The sequence below is a fragment of the Triticum aestivum genome, chromosome 3D, assembly GCF_018294505.1.
Source record: "Triticum aestivum cultivar Chinese Spring chromosome 3D, IWGSC CS RefSeq v2.1, whole genome shotgun sequence".
Classification (NCBI taxonomy): Eukaryota; Viridiplantae; Streptophyta; class Magnoliopsida; order Poales; family Poaceae; genus Triticum; species Triticum aestivum.
This window is the reverse complement of record NC_057802.1, coordinates 47,993,903-48,014,296: the sequence shown is the minus strand read 5'-3', so window position 1 is coordinate 48,014,296 and position 20,394 is coordinate 47,993,903.

Below are 20,394 nucleotides of genomic sequence, written 5' to 3'. Positions count from 1 at the left end.
ATATACCCTTGCATGCATGCGGAAGTGAGAAGGTTGGTTTGCATGGCGCTGCATTAATCAAGCGATGAGGAGTGAGATGGTTAGCTCTTTGGGCTTTGGAGAAAAAATACGCATTAATTGACACGTCAAACGAGGATTTGTATCGATTAATCCCGCGAAGGAAAACCCCGCCTTTCTTTATTAACACCAGTACTCCTAGTACGTTCGTACGTACTTATCCTGTTTGGGTCTAGGCCTTGCATTGCCATACTTCGCCACACATTTTTGCCAAGCTTGCCTAAAGTTTTCAAAATGAAAAGGAGGTACACTTGCGCACGGTTGTCGCGGTCGCACCGCACCCTCACACTGTCGCTCCGCACCCTCACACAGTCGCTCCCGCACGCCGCAAACCTAACCAAGGGAACGCACCCTCACTGACATGTGCTACCGCATGTGAACAAACCAAACTCAGCCATCCTACAGCTGACACATAATTTTTGTTCATATAGTATGTTTATCCAACCGCATGTTGGGGAGGATCCGTACGGCCCGTGCGGTGGTCTTTTGGGGAAGAAAAAGAGGTGAGGAAGAAGGGTTAGGAGACGTAGGATATTCATCCAATAGCCTGAAATGGTAGACTGACCCAAATGATGAAAGTCAGGCGACTTGCATAACAATATATGTTTTTACACAACAAAAGAGACCTAAAAACAACAACATAAAGAAAAACTATCACTGCTCGCGGAACGAGACAGCCTCGTCGTCTTTGGCTGGCGGCGCGAACCAACCATAGCTGTCGACGTGTGTCTCCGCACCGTGGTTGTCCTCGGCCTCCAGCTACTCGTTCACGCGGAGCGTGCGGGCGCTCTGCACGGACGAGAGCACCGCTCGGTTCAAGTCGAGGATGTCCGGTTCCGCCTGCAGGAGGGCCTCGATGGCAGCGGCATCTGCGCGCTCTGTGTTGAGTTGAGCCTCCGCCCCCCGGTTCAAGTCGAGGACATCCGGTTCCGCCTGTACGAGGGCCTCGATGGCAACACCATCCGTGTCGAGTTGAGCCTCCGCCACCCGGTTCAAGTCGAGGATGCCGGTTCCGCCTGCAGGAGGGCCTCGATGGCAGCGGCATCCGCGTGCTCCGCCTCAAGTTGAGCCTCCGCCGCCCGGTTCACATCCACGACATTCGGTTCCGCCTGCAGGAGAGCCTCGATGGCAGCGGCATGCACGCGCTCCGCCTCGAGTTGAGCCTCTGCGTCCCGGTCCTCCTTTAGTATCGCCAGGTTGAACCGTTGGTCCGCATGCACCATGGGGGACCCGGACGCCGACACGAAGTCGACGTCCATCGTCTCATACCCATCGGGGGCCTTCTGCGCTACGACCTCCGCCATGAACGTTGGATCGGCTTCCTCCTCCTCGTAGCTTGGTTCCAGAGAACTCAGGGATTGGCCCACCGCAAAGCGAGCTTTGGAACGGAGGTCTGTGGCGCCGACCGCCACCGCGATTTCTACGCGGCGCTCCGGCGTCAGCATCTTGTAGTACGTGATCTTGCGGTGCACCATGGCTTTCCGGTGAACTAGGGGACGCTTGATGCGGGCTAGGGGATCGAAAGGTGGGGGATGGGCTGGAGAGGAGGTGTGGTTTTGGAGCAGTGGCTGGCGTATGCCGAGTAACGAAGGTTCTGGTGTGAATAGTGGTTCCGGTGACGACCGGTCAATCGGTTTTGACTGTACATCGCTCTTGTCGCGTTCGCGTTGCACCCCGGCACGCTGGACCCTCCACGTCGCTCACCGAATGGAACGCGCTTCGTCTTGCGTTTTCGCTCGCTTGTGGGACCACAGTTGAGAGCAAACCTACGTCCCTCCCCCTCCCCCGCCCGCGTCATTTATACTACCACTCCCTCCATTTTATGCGGAGTAAATAAAAACGGAGGGAGTATACTACGGATGAGGATCCCCTGACGTGGCCGAACCGATTGAGTAACTGACATGCGGGGCCTAGCAAGCATGGGGTCCGTCAGTAAGTGAACGAAAGGGAGGGTAAGGCAGGGATACCTACGTCAGAGGATCCACTTCCACTACTACTCCCTCCTTCCATCTACAGGGCCTAATGCGTTTTTCGAGGCTAACTTTGACCAAATGTTAGAGTAATAATATATGACATGCAACTTACACAAAGCATACGGTCGAATTCGTATGTGAAAGGAGCTTCCAATGATATAATTTTCACATTATACATCTCATGTACTATTAATCTTGTCAATAGTCAAAGGCGGTTTTGAAAAATGCATTAGAGCATGGTTAATAATATAGCGAGCCGGTGGCTATAAGGAACTGCCATGTCATCTATAGCCATCATCTATATGCACTCATACAGTAGTGTGGGCTATTTCCCGCAAAAAAATATAAGGTTGGCTATTGTATTAGTACTTTTTTCCATCTCCTCTCTATCTCTTTCTTCATATTTATTGTATTTAACTAGGAATGCATATATAGCTAGGCTCTTGCATGAGAGCTCACTCCCTTTACTTTTTCACATCTCTCTCCTCCACATAGGCCCTATATAAATGGAAGGAGGGAGTACTATGAGCACTGCATACTCTACTACAGATGTTGTCAGTACTCCACTAGTACTATTGTTTTAACAACTTAGCTGATTGATCTACGAATGGAGGGATTCAAGCTTATTTTTGTTAACCGAGATGCAAACGACTAAAAACTGGATTCGAAGCCACCTGTCGTAATAGTACCTGCGGGTTCTTTCTGTGGAGCCTTCAAATGCAATAGCTAGCTGCCCAACGGCCAATGCCACAGGCAAATCTCCATTTTCCAACTTATACAACTCTTTGGGGTCCAAAGATACTCGCCAGACAGGGAGCTTAAAAAAAGTTACTATTGGACTGGCTATACGTGGCGAAATCCTAGTAGGAAGAGCATGCGCGAGAACAAGCACATTCACGTGGTTGAAAACAAATTGGAAACCATGTCTGTTTGAATACAAATCTAGGAGTACGTACGAATCTAACAATATTGATTGGGCGTTGTTGAATGTTGATACTTTTTTCTGTAAGTTTGATCAAAGTAGAGATACTTTGACTACACATAAAACTTATATGTAAACTACTAGAAAGGATCGGAGGGAGTATATTGTACGTTCAAGAGCGAAACGAACATTGAATACCCTTTATATATGATTTGTGGATGCTATGATCACCGGTTCAAAATTTTGAATCCGCCTTACGTATCACACATGCACCCACTCGTTCTCTCTCGATTTCATCTCGGGGTCCGGAGATCGATTGAAAGAGGACTAGGGTGGGTACAATACGTTCGTTTCGCTTATGAACGTACAATATACTCCCTCTGATCCCCACAGACCCCCCCCCCGCCGGTCATTTCTATCATAGAAACAGACCAAACCTTTATCTCCTTGCACGACACGCAAATTGATCTCTCAACATCAATCGATCTCGTCAAGATGTGTCGGGGCATGAACCGAATGGGATGTCAAAACTAAGACGGGAAGCGACACGTAGTGGAGGCAAAGTGAAACTTTAAACGAACCGTTTGTTTGTATGCATGTCGGACAAATTACAACATTGGAAATACAAGCATGGTCTAGGCCCACATGCGAATGATACTCGGCGAAATGTTCAAATGAGGCATGCGGGAGCGACACGCTCATCGTCGCTTTACACGGTGGGTTTCAGTGTGCCGAGGGTGGCGTTAGCGCTGTGGCACGGCCAGCAGATCAACACCCGGCTCATCGAGGATGCACGGGGCGCCGAAGTGCGCGCGCGTCGCGACGCGTCTGCGGAGTGGTGTAGCGCGGCCAACTGCATCCCCAAGACCTGAGACCATGCCGGGTCGTCTTGCTTTTTCGATGACATGTGGGGTCGCATGTGAGCAAAGGGCATCTCCAACGTTGCCACGACCGCAGCTGACTACCCTGGCACACCAAAAACCCTCGTCCCTCGCGCCGTCGCGCGGTGCGTTCCCAGCCGGCGCCAGCTGCCCGCATTCATGCCGTCCGTCCGTATGCCGTCGTTAAGAGGCTCGGTGCCCGAGGAACCAACTCCGGCGACTTAAGACGCACCCGGACGCTTGGCCTCACCGGAATGCGCTACTTAAAGCGGCAACGCCCAGCTAACCTCCACACCATAGCGCATCGTCCTGCTACCTAACACCACATCCGCCATGACCGCGAGCGTGAACGCTCTGCGGGAGAGCTTGTCTTCAGGGATGAAGCTCGAGGTCGCCGCCCTCGCTCAAGTCGCCGCACAAGCGGTGGCCACGCTGGCGGCCGACGACGGAAGCACCGTCAGCCACGCGTCCTACTTGCCGCCGTCCAACGTCCGGCACCGCCGAGGTCGGGGACTCCTCCGAGGATGAGTAGGGCATGGGAGGCGGCAGGGCATGGTGTGCCAACTGGCCGGTCCGTCTCTCGTGTTCTACTCTTCCTCGCCGGAGACCGCACCTTCACTTCATGGGTCTTGAACCCCGCCCCCGTACATGGAGATCGCAGATGGAGGACGTCGGTCGCCGCCGTAGAATAGGTTTAGGGTCGGGTTTCTTTTATTTTTCTGTCCTAAAATGTAATGAAAATCTGCCGTGTTTGCATTAATCTCGGCCGGTGTATATGAACTTTCACAATAATATAGTATATTGTAGGAGTACTAGCAAGATGCCCGTGCGTTGCACGGAACATCAAGATCTTGTGGGAGAAAAGGATGAACGAGGGAAGGCCTTATCTGCAAATGTGGAGAGGAGTGCGGGTAAATTGTCATAGTTTCCTTCCTATCCGTTAGATATAGATCGGACGGCCTATGTTGCAGGATGGCAGGCACACCATCATCACCAACTCTGCTTTTTATTGAACCGAGACAAAGCTAACATGCGAAGTAAAATAAACATATAGTCTACATACACAATTTATCTTAGGCACTCCAATAGTACGTCCACTACACATTCACGCATTTCACATCTTTCTACATCTACGGGAACCTACAAAAGGGTTAACGTAAATTGCCTCTCTCTCTCCTCCTTGATTTTCATGGTGGTGGGCCCCTCCCTCCCCCCAATCTACAATCAACAGCTCACACGTTTCACATTACGTTAATTACGTAACTGGGATTACGTAGGTGTAGCATTACTCGTCCTAAAAAACCCAACTAAGCCAACCTCCCAGCATATCGCGCGGGAAAAGACCCGGCCGCGCCGTTTTAGTCGGGATTACCGGATTACTAGTAGTAGTATCGATGGATCGCGCGAAGCACCAAGTTTTTTTTCTTTAGGTGGCGAAGCACCTAGTTTATTAAAAGGAAAAAAGGCGGTACACTAACAGCACCCCTGTCGCGGTCGCATTGCACCCCACACACGTTCGATCCTGCACACGGCTCACGCAAACGGAACGCGCTTCGGCTTGCCTCTTCACTGACACGTGGGACTGCACTTGGAGAAACCGACCATGCGCCAAACTCCCCCCGCCCACCGCGCGAAAATCCCCCCCCCCCCCCAAAAAATTCCCCCAAATCCCAAATTCAACCGCCCTTCGGCCAACTAGCCAATAATATTCCCCAAACCCCCCTCCCCCCGTCCCCCTCCACTCCATTCGCTCCGCCAAAGCCGCCCTCCCCGCCGCGCCGATACGTCGGCGCCGCGGTTCGTCGAGGGGACGCACGGCGATCCTCTCGCTCCCACAGTACGCTCTCGTAGACTGCCGTCCTCTAGCCGCGCCGCCACCGCTGGCGACGTTCTTGTGGAGGCGCACGGCGGTCAGCGCCGCCACCGCTGGCGACGTTCGTGTGGAGACGCACGGCGGTCAGCTTCTCCCACGGTACGCGCATTCTAGACTGAGGCCCCGTGCATGTCGGTGTAGCGCTGAATGTTAGCTGATAGACGCTGTTAATCTCACTGTTTGCCGAAGTAGTTTACAGTCAATATGCTCTGCTTAAGAAGCTTCCTTGCCCTGTTCTGCACTCAATCTGCTTAGCTGAGATGGCATGCCAAGCCCGATTAGTTGCTAAAATATCCTGCCATATATTTATTGTGACGTAGATTGCCATGGTCTAGTAGCCAATCTGTTAGGTGAAATAGCTGTACACCGTTTTATACTCGATCTTTGTTGCTGCGATGGCCTTCGATAGTTCGATGGCTGTGTGCTCGGCCTCATTGACTGCTGAAATAGCCTGCCATAATTTAGCACTCAAATCTGTTTGCTGAATTAGCTTTACATATATCTCGTTACTTAGATCTGCTCGTCCAAATATCTTGCCATAGCTTTAGACATCGACCTAGGTATTTTTTCTGGACTTCATAAAAAAGCATATATGTTTTTCCTGTAATATCTAGTAGAAGAACTAATTTGTATGTCTAACAGATGGACAGGACTTGGATAACTTCTGCTCGAAGATTCTCCGCTGCATATGTCGAGGGGGTTGAAAACTTCATGAACTTTATCAGAGCTGAGTACGGTGGTCCGAAATCAGATGTGCTCTGCCCGTGTAGCAGTTGTATGAATTCAGTTACAAGACCCCAGTCAACTGTGCAAAATCATCTACACTTGTATGGGATGTCGGTCACATATACTAGGTGGGTTCATCATGGTGAAGCTGTGAACGTCAATGTTACTGACTACGTGGAAGCAGCAGATCACCATCTTGATCTGCCTGATGCTCAGGTGGAAGAGGAGGAGGAGGTGGTGGTGGCGGAGCCAGTGAGTTTGACCAACATTGAAACAATGCTACGAAATGCTCGTGCATTTCGTGAACTTTCACCTGCAGAAGAAAAATGATGGGCCCGCATGTTGGAACAATGCAACGTGGCTGTCACCCCAGGAAATAAGCTGTCAGTATTCTCAGCTATGGTCACCTTTCTTTAGGTGAAGACATCTGAGCGGATGACCAACAAATCATTCGATGCGATGTTGGCTGCTTTCCGCAAATCTTTCCCAGATGCGTCTGAGCTGCCACACACCTACAGTAAAATGAAGAATTTCCTTCGTGCAGTTGGAATTGCATAAGATATGATCCATGTTTGTAAGAATAATTGTGTTCTATTCCGGAAGGATTATGCCAACTTAAGTGAATGCCCGAAATGCAAATCATCAAGATGGAAAGATGGCGATGCTGTGAAGAGGGTCCCTCATAATGTTCCGAGACATTTTCCAATTACACCAAGATTGCAGAGGTTGTTTCATGATGCTGAAACAAGAGAGGATGTACTGTGGGATTCTAGGAACCAGGAGTACAGAGATCAGAATGTAATGAGCCATCCATCTTATGGTAGTGAGTGGCAGAGTTTCAATCAGAAACACAAAAAGTTTGCTGCTGACCCGAGAAACATTAGACTTGGCTTAGCTTCAGATGGATTTAACCCATTTGGCCACCAGAGCGCCACATATAGCATGTGGCCAGTGCTTGTTATCCCTTACAACATGCCTCCAAATGTCTGCACCAAAGAATCAAACTACATGATGGCCTTGCTCATCCCAGGTCCAAAAAGTCCTGGAAAGGATTTTGATTTATTCATGGAGCCTCTTGTGGAGGAACTTCAACAGCTATGGAATGGTGTTCTCACTCGAGACCTATATAGCAGCTCAACAGTTGATTTCTTTCTGCGTGCTATTATAATTTGGTGCATCCATGATTATCCGGCTTTGGGCACTACGTCAGGGCGAACGACACATGGTGACAATGCATGTGTTCGCTGTGATAGGAATCCGCTGTTATACGCAATACTTAGCAAGATCTGTTACATTAGACACCGTCATTTCCTTGCCAAGGACAAGCCGCGTCCTACAAAATACCGAAGACATGTGTTCAATGCAAAGCATGAAAACCGTGATGCGCCAAAGAGGCTCACCGCCGATGAGTTGTAAGTGGAATTAGAGAAGGTTGGGCATATTACACCAAGAAACCATCCTGGTAATGGTTGCCAGAAGAGAGATTATTGTTTACCCGCAGGTCCACTTTGTGGGACTTGGAGTATTGGAAAGATTTGGATCTGCGGAATAATCTTGATGTGATGCACATCGAGAAAAATATATGTGACAACATTGTCGGCACACTTCTTAATATTGAAGGCAAGATGAAAGATACCTTAAAATCTAGGATTGATTTGACACATCTGGGTATCAGAAAGGATTTGCAGGTGCAAGATGAAGGTAAACCACGGGATATGGCACCAGCTGTGTACGTCTTGTACAAGGTAAAAAGAAAAGAATTCTGCGAGGTCCTGTCACGTGTGAGATTCCCACATGGATTTGCTTCCAACCCTGAAAGGAGAGTCAGTGTAGATGGAAACAAGGTACAAGGGTTGAAAACTCATGACTGCCACGTCCTACTTCAAAGGGTTTTACCTGTTATCCTTAGAGGATTGGGCCGCCCTGACTTATACAGGGTAGTTGCAGAGTTGGGACAATTCTTCAGGGAACTCTGAAGTAGAAATATCAGGATAGATGCTTTGGAGCGTCCTAGAGACAAGATACCAACTATCCTATGCGACCTTGAGAAGATATATCCTCCAGCCTTCTTTGATGTGATGGTGCATTTGGCTGTTCATCTACCTGATGCACTACTTAGAGGTCCAGTACAGTATGGCTGGATGTACCCTATTGAAAGGCGGCGAGGCACTTTCAAGGGCTATGTCAGGAACAGAGCTAGACCTGAGGGTTCCATTGCAGAGGCCTGCATTGCTACAGAAGCGTTGACATTCTGCTCAAAATACATTGAAACAGCTTATCAGCTTAGCAAAGAGGTGGGTGAAGACAATCCCGGGCTCAATGTTTTCGATTATTCTATTCGAGTTACAGGGAAGATTCGACAAGAGGACAAACCTAAAGATTTGGACAAAATGGTTTGGTATGTGTTGAATAACTGTCCTGAGATACTACCTTATATCAAGTAAGTGCTAAGTACTGCAGCTTATACATCGTAATCTACTAAACTTGCAGCACATTCTTGTATATTTAGATGTTTGACGCGATCACTATGTTGTGTAGCATCTACAAAAACGAGTTACTGCCGCAAAATCCAAGAAACATTGACAAACTGGTTATGGCAGGATTTGCGAAATGGTTCAAGAGCCATGTAAGCTATTGAATTGCACTGTCAGTTTTTTAATATATTGAGTACATAAGATGATCAGCTTGTCTATTTTCTAAACATAGGTTAAGAAGATGCGGGAGGATGGGCAGGCAGTTGATGATGCCCTTTACGCACTAGGAATGGGTCCTGATACTCGGGTAAGACATTATGAATCTTGCGTTGTTGGAGATGTGCACTACAACACCCTTGCACGCGATGAAGGCAGGAAGACACAAAACAGTGCCATCATGAGAACGGATACGTACGGTAGAGAGACAATTGAAATGTATGCTAACATAACAGACATTGTTGAGTTGCAGTATATCTCCAGTTTCGAGGATCCTCGGTGTGTGGTTCTGTTGTGCTGTCGTTGGTATAACCTGTTTTCTAGGATCGCAAAACCCAGAGCTGATGATTATTTTAAATCCATCAATGTCAAGGCGGCGTACCATACCAACGAGCCTTTTATTTTGGCAAATCAAGTAACACAGATATTTTTCTTGGAAGACACATTTGCACGTAGCGATGACTGGAGAGTATTGCAAAGGTTTGAGCAGAGGAATTCGTTTAATGAAGTTGCACAACAAGATGATGCTTACACCGCTCCTGATGTACAAGATTCCACAGATGTTCCTAATATCTTTGAGAACCATCACGTCAATGACACTGGAGAAAAGATTGCCTGTCGTGCTGTGGACATACAGGAGTTGATCAAGAAGAAGCCAACGTTCGAGGACATTGAGGATGAAGAAGAAGATGACACTCTAGGGAATTAAGATTCAGACTGATACACATGGCGAAGATGTTGACGCTGCTGATGCGGATGATGATTAGATTGCTTTTGTCGTATTTGCCTGTCAGTAGACGTTTTTTTATCTACTATGTGAAATTGTGCTTGCTATGACAACTGAAACCTGATGAACGTGTTGTTTAGTATTTTGCTGTGAGAACATCACTTGTTATGTATGTTGATTTGTGTTTGGTGATTGTATGACGAGTAAAACATGATGAGATTGTTGTTTAGTTGTACTCATGTTTGGCTGTGAAACTTGAATTTGATGACATAGTTTGCTATTGGACTGCAATTTGCTCGACGTCTTCGAATGGGAACAAAGCTGACCCGACAGGGCCTCTGCTAATTTATTTATTTATTACCAAAAGGGCCTCTGCTATTTATTTATTTATGAGCCAAAGGGGATACCCCCCGTTTTCCGTTAATAGAAATCATTAGATGTTCACAACACTACGCCCAGCCTGCTACACAGGTTTCATTCATTACTAGTTTCAGCAAAGTGCTCATGTCATAGCCACTGTATACATCACGAGTGCTACATACACTGCAAATAAAGAGACAATCATCCTACAGAGCACATCGATTTTTCCCATTATCTTCACAAGCTCTTTCATCTTTTGTCAAGGCCGTTCAGTAGCTGTTGCTTGGCCATGATCAGAGGAACTACATCTTTAACCTTCTGCTCTGCATCTTCCTCTTCTACCTTTCCTTCAGTTACTTGTCCAACACCCCAACCTGCTGGTATTGGGATTCCTTGGCTAACCAAATAATCAGTGTAGTTGCATTCCCCCACATCAGCAACTTCACAGAAATACAAATCACATGAATCTTCCCTTTTCTACACGAATCAAATTGGAAGATCATCAACCAAACTATTAAAAAATCAGCAACTGAAAGCAGCAGAACAACACTTAAACATATTATTACCCCATGATTCGGGCATTTGTAGAAGACGCGGCCAGGGTTGAGGATTGTGGTTGAGACGCGACGGATGACTTTGCGTGATTTGCAGCAGTGCCACCACACCAACGGCAGCGGGTTGTGATGAGCAACCGGCTGCGGTGTGTGTGCCGGCGGGGGTGTGATGTGACCCATAGGCGATGGTACGGGTGGCGACTTGGCGCATATCTGGTTGTTGCCTACTGAAGAGCAGGTGGACGAGCAGCCAGCGGACATGGTTGCTGCGACCAGAGCTTCTGATGCTAGGCAGAGTAAGTAGAGAAGAGGAGAAGTGAACGTTGGATATGTCAGTTTCATTACTTGCAGAGTAACATAGCACCATATATAGTCATAGTCTAGGTTTGGATTCGAACCAGCTACAGGAGCACATCTCTCTTTTTTCTAAAACTCGGCAACGTATATTTACTAGTACACTAGATTGTTCCGTACGCCTTCTCAAGTCTTTGATTTTCTTTCTTTTTTGCGAGGAAGGAAGGAGGACAAAATTGAGAGTTCTTGGGACTCGAACACAAGGCCTCTTGGTTGAATACCAAGGGTGCTAGTCACTTATGTGGCGAACGTTCCCTGGGAGGAGGACGGCAGACGAACGGATTTTCCTCGCAGTTTTAGTTGCGGCGCAAGATCGAACGGTCGTAGTTTCGGGAATTTTACCAAGCGAACGAGCCCAGTTTTTATTTTCTTCCTATATATAAAAAAGTATGCTACTTGGTGTCGGCTTAGTCAACAAACGATTGTGCCAACCTTGACCGTTGGATTGACATTCAACGTCTGTCGTGTTTCTTCAGTCTCTTCTTCCTCCAGCCACCAAAGCCAAACCAGCGCCGGCGGGACGCCTGCTCCCGCCTCCCATGGCTGGATGTGCTGCCGCGCACGCATCGTGGCCACATCGCACCCTAAAACTCTGCGCATCTTCCCCAGCTCCTGTTCGTTCCCGTCCAAGGCCTCACCATCGTCCTCCGCCTTGGTTCACTCGCTGCGGCGCCGCCCTCCGGTGTTGTCAACATGGTCAACAACCGAGAGGAATAAGGGTATGACTGTGCATGGTGAGGATGACAGTAGGGACCCAGCAGCACGCGCAGTAATTTTGTTTTTTCGGGACGGAGAAGAGAACTGGGTTGTGCGGGAGCTGTGGCCCGTCTAGCCCAGGCTTTTATTTCATATGTTTAGCACATGACTAGCCCAGTTTGTTTTCTTTCCTTTCTGAAAATGGGTGGCCCAGCTATTTTGTTTTTTGCAGAATAACCAACATAGGCCTACTTGCTTTTCTACGCCCTGCTGGGCCGGAAATCTTTCAAGACGAGGAGGGATGCATTTTGCCCAGAAAATGGGCTATAAGTAATAAGAAATGGGCTATAAGTAATAATAAATGGGCTATAAAATGAGAAAATATAGCAAACATGCAATTAGTTCCAAAATACTTTTTTCTTTCGGACTTTGATATTTTAAATTTCATTGTTTTTGTGCAGGTAAAATTTCATTGGATTTAAATTAAGGTATGTTTAGTTTGTAAATTAATTTGAACCTGGCTAGAAATTTCGGGCTGTATGCTGTTTGGGACAGATTTGGAGGCTAACTTGTGGGTCTACTAGGTTGACGTGTATGAAAGGCTTTGTCAACTTAGTCCACAAACGATTCTAGCAGCAGTGACCGTTGGATGTTAATCCAACGGCTGTGCTGCTTCTTCAATATCTGATCTTCTTGCTCCAGCCGCCTAAACCAGTGCCGGTGGGACTGCCTGCTCCCGCCTCCCGTGGCTGGCTGTGCTGCCGCACAGGCCGCACCGCCCCACTGTACTCTATTGCTGGCCAGGCCATTCCTCTACTCACCCACACCTCCTGTTATTTTTCGGCGATGGCAGCCGGACCGGTAAACCCTCGTACTCCCCACCGCGTGGGCAACCACTGTTGAGTCTTCCCCGGCTCCATGTTGTTCCCTCCCTAGGCCTCGCCGTCGTCCACCGTCCTGGTGCTCTCGGCGCGGCGTGGTCAACGTGGTCAACGAACGACATCCATCGGACGTGGGCTGTACGTGCAGAGGCTGACAGTTGGGTCCACGGCCGCACATAAGGAAATGCCTCCTTATTACGCGCAAAATAATTATTCCTCCACCTGACATCTGGGACCCACCGGAAGTGCCTTTGTATTTTGCGAAAAAAAGTTCCCCCCGCTGACAGGTCGGACCCAGCAGCTATATCTTCGCACGCAAGGAAGTGCCTCCTTATTACGCACAAAAAAATGAATACCCCCCTGCTAGGTGGGACCCAACATAGTGGGAGGCTGTTGAGGATATAGACCTTAGAGTCACCCGCCAGGAAGGGCCGGGTTACTCGTACGGTCGTGGCCAGAAGCCCGGAGCCAAGTTTCAAGACGATGGGCCAGAGATGGGCTAAGACCCGGATACGGCTTAAGGCCCATAGTTACAATCGTTATTATAGTAGAACTTGTAGTGTAAGGCGAGTAGGATTGAGAGTCCGAGCCGGACACTCTGATGAGCCGGCTGGGACTCTAAGGGCTGCTGGGCGTCAGCCTCCCTATATAAAGTCCTAGCTCGAGGACATCTGCCGTGACAATTCCACGACAGAGGCTGACTTGGGCCTACTAAGTTGACGGGGACGGAGGGCTTTGTCAACTTAATCAATATGAACGATTCTAGCTCCAGTGACCGTACGATGTCCATCCAATGGTCGTAGTGCTTCTTCAACCTCTGGTCTTCTCGCTCCAGCCGCCCAAAGTAGCATCGGTCGTGCCGCCTGCTCCTGCCTCTCATGGCCAGCTGTGCTGCCGCGGAGGCCTCACCACCCCCTACTACTCCCACCGCTGGCCAGGCCCTCCCTCCACTCACCCACACCCCCTGTTATTCTGCGGCGACGGCAGCCTCACACCAAAGCCGAACCAGTGAACCCTCGTACTCCTCTCCGCGTCGGTATCCACTACCGCGTCTTCCCCGGCTCTATGTCGTCCCCTTCCTAGGCCTCGCCGTCGGCCACCGCCCTGGTGCTCTCGGCGCGGCGTGGTCAATGTGTCAAGGAGCGACTTCCATCGGAAGAGTATTGTACGTGGAGAGGCTGACAGCTGGGTCCACGGCCGTAGCAAGGAAGTGCCTCCTTATTACGCGGAAAATAATGATTCCTCCACCTGACTTCGGGGACCCACCGGACGGGCCACCGTATTTCATGATAAAAGCGTTTCCCCCTGACTGCTGGGACCCACCAGCTACATCTTCGCACACAAGGAAGTGCGTCCATATTACGGGCAAAAAAATGATTCTCCCCCTGACTGCTGGGACCCACCAGCTACATCTTCGCACGCAAGGAAGTGCCTGACAGTCGTGACCCACCCGGTCGAAGCATACGTAGCGTTGTCATTCTGGTCGCGAACGTGTACGTACATACTGGTCAATTGGTCTGTCTGCAGGCTGCAACAATGAGTCGTGGCCGTGCAAGGAAGGGCACGTGTCGTAGTAGAGGCGCGCATGTGTGGTAGTAGAGGCGTGCACGTAGCATGTACACGTACGTATAGCGGCCAGGGTGCCAGAAAGAAAATACTACCACATACGTACATATGGGCGGGGTCTCGAACACCTACTCGCGCATACGTATGGCCAGGGATCGTGTACATGGCTGGGTCGGAACGGAGAAATTGCACCGTCGTCGTTTTCATGGGGAGGCAACGGAATGCGTTGTGTTCATCGGAAGGCAACGGAACGCGTGCTGTTCATCGGGAGCCAACCGGCTTGGATGGAACAGGCGATGGAAATGAGGCCTGGCGTACCGCAGAACGGAGGAAACGGCCTTGTGTTCAACCGGCCACGGCGGAAACGGGATCCTGTTCATCGGGAGGGGTCTGGCATACCGCAAAACGGAGGAAACGGACCTCCTACGGTCGAAACGGGGTCCTGTTGATTGGGAGGGGTGTGGCGTACCGCAAAACGGAGGAAACGAACTTGTGATGGAGCGCTACGGTCGATACGGGGGTCCTGTTCGTCGGGAGGGGTGTGGCGTACCGCAAAACGGGACCCCACCGGATACTGTTCATCTCCACCGTCAACCTCCTCCAGCCTCCACGAGCTCCTGTTCATCCACCGTCGACCTCCTCCAACCTCCACCTGCGACTGTTCATCCACGGGGCTCCTGTTCCTCCAGCCTCCACCACGCGCTCCTCCACCGGCTACTGTTCAACCAGCCCTCTCCACGGGGATTCTGTTCAACCACCCCTCCATGGACTACTGTTCATCCAGCCCTCCACCGGCTACAGTTCAACCAACCCTCCACCGGCTACTGTTCAACCAGCCCTCCACGGGGTCCTGTTCATCCACCGGCTCAATCGATCGGGGTACTGTTCATCCAGCGGCAACGGCCTCTACTACCACGGGTTCCTGTTCATCCAACCCCCACCGGGAACTGTTCATCCAAACCCGTCAACAACGCTCACTGTTCATCCAGAGGCAGCATCGGTCGACTTCAGTTAGCAGCAGTAGCGAAGGAATCGCTCGATCGGGTTCAGTTAACAGCAAGGGATCGATCGATCGCTCGGGTTCAGTAACGCGTAGCCTGGAGTGCAATCGCTCGGGTTCAGTTAGAGCCCAACGCCTCGCTCGGGTTCAGTTAGAGCCCAACGCCTCGCACACACGCGCGTACGTACGAGAGAAACGTGCATCGCTCGGCCCCCGACCAGCCACCGTAACCGGGAACTCCCCGATATTTTCCTCGCCCTTGCTTCTACCACGGTTTTTTCCGTCATGGACGGCCCAAAGAATGTCATGCAGCTGCGTCTCTGGCCCTCCCAGGACGAAAAGCCCATTTTCTATCATGATTTTTTGTCATAGAAGTAGGACCCCACCACATCTATGATGATACCGGGTTTTGTCACAATTATCGTCATAGAAGTGCCAAAAGTATGACAGAAAAAATTCGTTCGGCCCACAATGTCACGGATGTGTCTTTTTTTGTAGTGGCAAGACTCAATCTTGTTCGATAATTCCTCAAGAAAGATAGAAGTAAGAGAGTGGTCAGCAGGACCATAAACTACCATAAACTCCCACAGAGTGTTAAGCTGTCGGTGGTGAACTACAATGCTTGCCCAAAAAATGCCATGGTCGAAGGTAACAAACTCAAACATGTCCCGTTTAGACCCGATAAGAATTCCCCCAGAATGACCAGAGGCAGGAAGGAAGTGCCAGTCGAATCTGTCCATGCCCGCTATCACAGAGAGCTCAGATCGAGAGAATGGATCTTTGAAGGTTTCCACCAGCCCTAAAATGTCGATGTTCTCGCCCCGAACAACATCTCTAATCTGGTCTCGTCGCCCCCTAGCGGCAAAACCTCTAATATTCCAGAACAACGCTTTCATTTAAAGGAGAGGTTCTTAATGCGAAGACTAGACCTGCAAAGGGCAACACAGGATTTAGAGCGCTTGGTCGGACCCCTTTTTGCTTGGGTGGGGGGGGGTGGGGTGACTGGCCACAACCATCTGTCAAGCCCCCCCTCTTGCCCAGGAGCAACGTTTGCAGAAGCCGCAACTTCTTTGGCCCTGGCAAAGGCCGCTTGGGCCACCTCATTAGCTCTAATAATGGAAAGAAATCGGGAAGGAGAGCCACATCCAGAGAAACACCCACGTCCAATAAAATATGCAGAAAATGATCATCCGAAAGCGAGGGTAAAACGAGACGAATTGGGGATGAAGGAGGGGACAGCTGGGGCGTCGTACCTGAGGGAGGAAGATCCCTCGCCGCCGCACGCCGCTCTGCCCGCAGCACCACCGACTCTCCGGAGTCCCGCACGCGCCGTCCCTTGCGAGCCGTGGATCGGGCGAATGAAGCACCAGAGAACGCACTGCCGGCGAGGCCGGCACCAGGCCAGAGCCCGCCGCCGCCCCCAAATCCTTGCCCAAACGGTGAACCAGGCCCGTCATAGATTGCTTGGAGCCCAAAGAAGCCCTACTCTTGGCCGAGAACTTTTTGACAGATGATTTCTTCTTCTTCTTGGACACATCAAGTCCATTGGGACAAGAAGGGGACGTGGGCAAGTCTTCAATGCCAGAGAAGGTGGGAGACTGAGGACGGACTGGTAGATTGGAGCATACCACGGAGATCGGAGTGCCCATGGCAGCAGAATTCCCAAGGCCAGCAGCATCCAAGGGCCCCTCACCCACAACATGGACATCATTCGCATCTTTTTGAGTTGTGCCAACAGGACCATTTACTTTGAAAAGATCACGCACTTCTGGCTCCAGACCATCCCATTCAGAGTGGGTGAAGTGGGGATCAGTACCACCACTCGGGTTCTGCCCTCCCGCAGAGCCATCTCCCTGCTTATCATTATTAGGATTGACAGAATTGGAAAGCGGAGGTGGGGGCGGAGCCTGAAAAGTGTCGGCACCCTCAACCCTAACTCGCAGCCGGACACCATCAGAGGAGGGAAAAACATCAACCATACCACGCACACAGACTGGGTCCACACACCATATGTTGATACGCACCGGACCAACCTTTTCCAGTGACTCAGTGTCAACCTCCACTGGCTTACCAATTAGCAGACCAAATGCCATCATGAACTCAGCCGAACACAGCCCAACCGGAACATCATCAACCAAAACCCAAGTCTTGGATAGCGGTCCCACAGCTTTTGCACCACACGTTGCCGCCTTGACAGACACAACAAACTCGTTAAACGGCAGAGTGAAGCTCATATAGGAAGAAATCATCCTCAGACAATCTTTGGAAGGGAACACCACCGAAAACTCATAATCAGACAACTGACGAACTTGCCAATCCCAGCCCCCATCGTCCCAGATCCTCAAGCCTTCCAGCAAGGCTTGAGGGGAGATTTCTAGTCCTCGACTGTGATGATAGCCGCATTCGAGAGCATGGGGCCACCACCACCAGAGGAAGATCACCGTCTAGAGCAAAGAAGGAGCATCCCGACAAACCGGTGCCAAAGTGCATGAAGGAGGGGGGTTTGACACGATTCTGGCAATCCACAGTCAGATGTCCATCAGATCGACAAATCAGGCAGAACGGAGGGTTGAAACATCTAGACTGGAAATGACCCGGCCTGTGGCAAGCGAAGCAGGTGAGGGAGGACGAGGGGTTTGGAGCAGAGGGGCCCTGACGAGGAGGAGGGGCGGGGGGAGGGAGAATGCCATCTCCAAGTCCAGAAGACGAGAAGCCCAGACCAAAGGCCGGAACACGCCGATCCCTGAACTGCAAGGAGGAGGAGCCGGAGCCGAATCGCTGGGGTGGACGGGAACCAGCACCAGCAGCAGATGAACGGGGAGGCTTCCGCGGCGGGGTCACCGGACCCAGAGCAGGGGCCTGGTGAGGCACCGAAGAGGGCGAGCCGCCAGCCCCACCCGAGGCCACCACCTCCGACGGATCCGGCCGCGCAGAGCCCTTGGCACCAGATCCAGGCGGCGGGGCCCCAGATCTGGCCGCCGGCCGCCCCAACTCGTTGCGCTGGAGCCTCTCCAGCCCAGCTGCCCACGCCTCGCGCTCACGATCCACTTGCTCACGTGACGCACGCCCGGCCTCCAACTTGGAGCGCAGAGCAGCCTCGTACGCCAGATCCACCCCAGATCCAGGCGATTCCTCGCAGCGACGCTTGCTTCCCAACAAGGCTTCATTGGAAGAACCCCTAGACTTGTCCATGGTGAGGGCCTCCGCGAAGGAGAGGAGGAGCGGAGGAGGAGGAGTATTGGATATGTGGAAACGACGAATGGGGAGTCGGATCTTGTGAATGTCTACGGCGGAGGCCGGAAACCCTAGGAAAGGGGGCACATGCGGCCCAGCAAGCGCCGGCCTAGGGGCAGGAAGGCCCAAAAGGCCCCGAGGCCCACAAACCGCCAGAGCCTGATCGCGATCTAGGGTTTGCCCGTCTCCCACCGCTCCACCCGCCGATGAGCCAGGCACCACCGGCGCTGGCACCGCCGTGAGGGAGGGAGAGCTGCAACACCGCCTGAGATCAGAGAGCCCAGGACGACAGCATCCACCGCACCACCAGGAGGAAATGGCCCAAGGATGCCACGGGCAGGGGAGAGAGCCGGACATTTACTAGATTTACGCCGCCGACGGCCAATGCAATGCCACCTAGATGAGCCAGCCAACGACACCACCGGCCTGCCCCTACCCCCAGGGGCAATTTCGAAACCCGAGCCGACGCCATGGGGGCCGGCGCCGCCACCATAGAGCCAAGAGAGGAGGCCTCATCCGAATAAGAGGAGGAGTCCTCCTCATCGGCGAGCGCCCAAAAGAGTGACCCAGATGGCGGCGGGGACACACCAGACCGTCCCACCGCGACCGTAGAGAGATCAGGGGGACCCGCAGCTGCTGGGGAGGACGGATGACTCAGAGGGAGGGGCAAGGGGGGATGAGCGCCGGAGGACAATAATGGATGGCTAAGGATCCGCGCGGGGGGGAGGGGTGAAAGTGCGTTATATCGACTAGAGGGGGGTGAATAGGCGATTTTTATGAATTCTTCACTGAGGAATTTGCAGGTGAGGAAATTCCTTAACGAAGAAATACTTGCAGCGGAATAAGTACTCAAAAGTAAACATAAAAAAACACAAGCATGGTCATCATGATGAAATGAAGACAAGCACAGAGCACAGAAAGCGTAATCACAGGATAACACAGGATGAAGACAAACAGACTGAAGAAATTGAACTGAGGAAATTGAGAAAGTCTTCAGTCAAAGTCTTCAAACACAGATATGACAAGCACACAACACAGTAATGAGGAAATGAAAGAGTTGAGGAAATAGAACCAGTAGTCTTGGTGAAGACAATGATTTGGTAGACCAGTTCCAACTGCTGTGTCAGTTGTACATCTGGTTGGAGCGACTAGGTATTTAAACCTGAGGACACACAGTCCCGGACACACAGTCCTCACCGTATTCTCCTTGAGCTAAGGTTACACAGACCTCGCCCAATCACTCGTGGTAAGTCTTCAGGTGACTTCCGAACCTTCACAAACTCGGTCACTCGGCGATCCACAATTCCTCTTGGATGCTCTAGACCATGACGCCTAACCGTCTGGAAGAAGCACAGTCTTCAAAGGTAACAAGCGTCGGATCCACGCAGGATCAATCTCTTAAGTGATGCTCAATGACTTTGGGTTTGTAGGTGTTTGGGTTTGGGTTTTTCCTCACTCGATGATTTTCGCTCAAAGTCCTCGGAGGATGGGATGCTGTCAAATGACAAGTGTCAGTTTCTCTCGGAGCAGCCAACCAGCTAGTGGTTGTAGGGGGCGGCTATTTATAGCCTAGGGAGCAGCCCGACATGATAAGACATAAATGCCCTTCAATGATATGACCGTTAGGTGGATAAGATATTTTGGGACAGCTGGCGCGCAGCACAGCAACGGTTGGAAATTTGAGGCTCAAATTCCTCAGGGCTATCATGTTCCTCGCTGTGTAGGCAATCCGCACTGGCAAATTCCTAACTCCTCGGTCAGAACAAATTCCTCAGCGACCAGAAGAACTTCGTCTCTGTCACTAAAGAAATTGACTGAACTGTATGAGATTTCCAATGGCTTCACTCGAAGGGATTGGTAGGTGTAGGATTTTGAGTTGAGCATCACTTGGAAATTTTTC